The sequence below is a fragment of the Schistocerca serialis genome, unplaced genomic scaffold (assembly GCF_023864345.2).
Source record: "Schistocerca serialis cubense isolate TAMUIC-IGC-003099 unplaced genomic scaffold, iqSchSeri2.2 HiC_scaffold_111, whole genome shotgun sequence".
NCBI classification, from domain to species: Eukaryota; Metazoa; Arthropoda; class Insecta; order Orthoptera; family Acrididae; genus Schistocerca; species Schistocerca serialis.
Genome location: NW_026047304.1, coordinates 32,501 through 37,500, shown reverse-complemented (window position 1 = coordinate 37,500; position 5,000 = coordinate 32,501). Strand labels below are relative to the sequence as shown.

The 5,000-nt window shown below is 51.0% G+C and overlaps 1 non-coding gene across 1 annotated transcript in view; it reads right to left on the bottom strand.

Annotated features, from left to right (window-relative positions):
* LOC126431751 (small subunit ribosomal RNA) overlaps positions 1-109 on the bottom strand; it is a 1,909-nt gene extending 1,800 nt beyond the window's left edge. Inside the window, exon 1 of the ribosomal RNA XR_007577720.1 lies at positions 1-109. This exon is cut by the window's left edge and continues 1,800 nt beyond it. This is a non-coding gene — a ribosomal RNA (small subunit ribosomal RNA).
* Positions 110-5,000: the final 4,891 nt, after the last annotated feature.

The following is a 5,000-nucleotide window of genomic DNA, read 5'->3' as shown; positions in this document are numbered from 1 at the left end:
ACTGATTTAATGAGCCATTCGCGGTTTCACCTTAATGCGGCTTGTACTGAGACATGCATGGCTTAATCTTTGAGACAAGCATATGACTACTGGCAGGATCAACCAGGGAGCTGCGTCAACTAGAGCTGAGCAGCCGGCCGCCCGGGAGTGTGTCCCGGGGGCCCGCGCGAACACGCAAGCGTCCGCTCAATTATTCTGCAAACAGGAGGAGGCTGAGCTCCCCTGCACAACACACCTCGAAACCCTCTCAGGTCCCGGCGGCGCGCAGCGCCGTCCTAAGTACTTGGTCGGGTTCGAGAGAGGCGCAATCGCCCGGAGTTAGGCGAGTAGACGCTTTAGGTGCGACCACCCGTGCTCCCAACTGAGCTTGCCGCTGCCGACAGAGGCCCGGGAGCGTGCTGTCGTGGCATTGCCGGCGGGAGACAACACGCGCCACCTACGGTGACCGGCAGCTCCAACGCCAGCGCCACAGAAGGACAAAAGCCCCACTTGGGTGCCGAAGCGAACTCTCCCAGCACAGCGCACGCGCCAACACGTCCGCACAGCTGCGATACAAACCACCTGCGAGAACCGCTGGGGCGACCGAGCAGCAGACGGCGTCGCGGCGCCGAGCGCCGGGCGGCGGCGCATCCTCAGCGCACACAGTCCTCAATCGGACCAGCACACTGCAGATGGCCACCGCGCTTCGCACCGGGCCCGCGAGGACCTACTTTGGCCGCAAGGCGCCGCGAGCAGGGGGCGCCGGCGCGCAGCTGCGCCGCCTGCCGCGTCCGTCGGCCGGCGCGCCTGCCACTGGCCGCCCCCACCAGCCGGCTGTAGCGCGTGCGCCCACGCACCGCGCTGCCAGCACGCCGGGCGGCCCCCCCTCACCGGCCGGGGACGGTCCCACCCAGCCACCGCCGCGTATCGCCTCACACCCAGATCCCCTTTCGCGTTCGTGGGCATGGTGGGTCCCCTTTCACTTTCGTGGGCATGGTGGGTATCCCTGAAACAACCGGTTAATAGCTCGACCGATCGTCGCCAACACTGATTCACCTCTAGCGAGAACAACCGCACCACAACGGGTTACCTGTTGTTCATTTGCGTAACGTCACCAGCAAACGTAGACGTCCATCGCCATTTGCAACGAGTATTGCATGCCTGTGTCAGGTGTCACAACACACTACGTCTGCCCACATAGACGCAACAACATGTGCACGCCTCGAGAACACGTGGAAGGTAGCCCCCGTACGTATGCGGTGTCCATTGCGCGAACGACTGTCAGCCGGCCTCTGCAGGATGTCGCAGATGTGGAACGCGGTGCAACATGCTATCACGGTGTGTGAGAAGAGACGACTACGTCCGAATACACGCTCCACTACATCAACAGACTGCTCATGCTGATCGCCATCCAGGGCGTCCGTTCCTCCCACACGTCTGAATGGCGTACCACACTGCAATCCAGCTCTTATAGGGAGACGACACGTAGCTGCGTGCACAATATTTGGACTGTATGGTCTGCCGTTGCTAGGCGCAGTCGTCGTACGGTCACACATGTGCCACGATGTATCATTCAGTACATACGGACCAATGTGCAGTACAGTTTGTGGGTTTTGCGTACATCGGCGGACAGGTGACAGGCCGTACCACAACGTAGGCTGAGTACGTCGGCATGCGAAGGGCATTGAACATGCAAACTTCTCAACGACCAGCTTGCGAAGGCAGGGGGGAAGGGGGGGGGGCATGTACGTCCTGCTGCTATCCACATTACAGTGTATAGCAGGAGCATGTGGAAAGTCAGCAACACCTGCAAGGTGTTTAACATGACGCGATACACAGGGGACCGGGCAGTGCGAATAGCGAACTATATTGCGAGGGTTGCGGTTAGGCAACACTACACTAATTTAACGAGTTGCATAACAATTACAGAGCAGGTTCAGCGACAACGTGCGTCAGGTTAAGGCGCAATATAGGTTAGGTTGAGGCACAATATAGGTTAGGTTAAGGCACAACATGGGTTACGTTAAGGCACAAATTGGGTTACGTTAAGGCACAACATGGGTTACGTTAAGGCACAACATGGGTTACGTTAAGGCACAAATTAGGTTACGTTAAGGCACAAATTAGGTTACGTTAAGGCACAAATTAGGTTACGTTAAGGCACAAATTAGGTTACGTTAAGGCACAAATTAGGTTACGTTAAGGCACAAATTAGGTTACGTTAAGGCACAAATTAGGTTACGTTAAGGCACAAATTAGGTTACGTTAAGGCACAAATTAGGTTACGTTAAGGCACAAATTAGGTTACGTTAAGGCACAAATTAGGTTACGTTAAGGCACAAATTAGGTTACGTTAAGGCACAAATTAGGTTACGTTAAGGCACAAATTAGGTTACGTTAAGGCACAAATTAGGTTACGTTAAGGCACAAATTAGGTTACGTTAAGGTACAATATGGGTTAGGTTAAGGTACAATATGGGTTAGGTTAAGGTACAATATGGGTTAGGTTAAGGTACAATATGGGTTAGGTTAAGGTACAATATGGGTTAGGTTAAGGCACAACGTAGGTTAGGTTAAGGCACAACGTAGGTTAGGTTAAGGCACAACATAGGTTAGGTTAAGGCACAACATAGGTTAGGTTAAGGCACAACATAGGTTAGGTTAAGGCACAACATAGGTTAGGTTAAGGCACAACATAGGTTAGGTTAAGGCACAACATAGGTTAGGTTAAGGCACAACATAGGTTAGGTTAAGGCACAACATAGGTTAGGTTAAGGCACAACATAGGTTAGGTTAAGGCACAACGTAGGTTAGGTTAAGGCACAACGTAGGTTAGGTTAAGGCACAACGTAGGTTAGGTTAAGGCACAACGTAGGTTAGGTTAAGGCACAACGTAGGTTAGGTTAAGGCACAACGTAGGTTAGGTTAAGGCACAACGTAGGTTAGGTTAAGGCACAACGTAGGTTAGGTTAAGGCACAACGTAGGTTAGGTTAAGGCACAACGTAGGTTAGGTTAAGGCACAACGTAGGTTAGGTTAAGGCACAACGTAGGTTAGGTTAAGGCACAACGTAGGTTAGGTTAAGGCACAACGTAGGTTAGGTTAAGGCACAACGTAGGTTAGGTTAAGGCACAACGTAGGTTAGGTTAAGGCACAACGTAGGTTAGGTTAAGGCACAACGTAGGTTAGGTTAAGGCACAACGTAGGTTAGGTTAAGGCACAACGTAGGTTAGGTTAAGGCACAACGTAGGTTAGGTTAAGGCACAACATAGGTTAGGTTAAGGCACAACATAGGTTAGGTTAAGGCACAACATAGGTTAGGTTAAGGCACAACATAGGTTAGGTTAAGGCACAACATAGGTTAGGTTAAGGCACAACATAGGTTAGGTTAAGGCACAACATAGGTTAGGTTAAGGCACAACATAGGTTAGGTTAAGGCACAACATAGGTTAGGTTAAGGCACAACATAGGTTAGGTTAAGGCACAACGTAGGTTAGGTTAAGGCACAACGTAGGTTAGGTTAAGGCACAACGTAGGTTAGGTTAAGGCACAACGTAGGTTAGGTTAAGGCACAACGTAGGTTAGGTTAAGGCACAACGTAGGTTAGGTTAAGGCACAACGTAGGTTAGGTTAAGGCACAACGTAGGTTAGGTTAAGGCACAACGTAGGTTAGGTTAAGGCACAACGTAGGTTAGGTTAAGGTACAACGTAGGTTAGGTTAAGGTACAACGTAGGTTAGGTTAAGGTACAACGTAGGTTAGGTTAAGGTACAACGTAGGTTAGGTTAAGGTACAACGTAGGTTAGGTTAAGGTACAACGTAGGTTAGGTTAAGGTACAACGTAGGTTAGGTGAAGGCGCAATGTAGGTTAGGTTAAGGTACGATATACCTTAGGTTAAGGTACAATATCGCTTAGGTTAAGGTACAATATAGCTTAGGTTAAGGTACACGTTGTAGGGAAAGGTGTATTTTGGGGGGGGAGGGGGCGGCAGGTTCGTTGATAGTGATTATCGTAAGTGCATGCCTGCGGGATCATCCGATTTGTCACGTCAGGATGCACTTGTGGCTCATGACAGGCGGCGCTCCGATTCCAAGGTTGTGGCAGATCTGTGTCTTTCATTCCTGCCATTGTTTGTGTACTGTGACAGGAGGCAGTATTGTGATGTTGGGTGCACCCCTGTGTAGGACATGTGTGGGTGTTCGTGGCTTAGCTGAGCAATGGCGGATGTCGGAAGGGTGGGATATTCTGTTTTCTGGGTGGACCTCCCGGTCTGGTTATGATAGTGTGGATTGTGTAATGTGGCGGAGAGGATGCACCGGATGTTCTTCCATGCTGGTGGTTAGATATTGTGTGTGTGCCTGTTAGAGGCAGAGAGTAGTGTGTGATAGTGTCTGGCTGACGTGTGGTTCTCATTGTGTGCAGAGTCTTTCAGCATGTATAGGGACGGTTGTATATATTATCTGTATTCTGATGGCTCTGCATCTATTACTAATCAGTGCCGTGTATACGGTTACTCTGGTTCCAGTCGAAACTGTTCTATCTCTGTACATTAGTGACACTGCGGCTCCACTATGTTGCCGCCCCTGTCGGCCGTTTCCCCCAGTGTGTGGCTAATGATTATCAGCAATCAGTCTATTAGTCAATACCGGTAGTGTGACGACGTGAAATGTCCGGGATGGGGGAAGCTACACGCTTCCCGTGGGTCAGGGCCTAGAAAGACTCTTCCCACGCAGGAGGCTCGGACTGTCATTACTCTTCCGAGAAATATATTTGCCCAGCGTTTTTTGCGACTGCGAGTGCGACGCGTACGAGTACCGACATGGATGGGGCGCTTCCTAGCTGATCGCTCAGCATCGGAGAAATATATTTGCCCAACGTTTTTTGCGACTGCGAGTGCAACGCCCAAGGGTACCGACGTGGATGGGGCGCTTCCTAGCTGATCGCTCGGCATGGGAATCCGTACAGTGAGCAATGCGATCGCGTCTGTAGCTTGTACGTGGTACAGCTCGCAGCTCATGTATA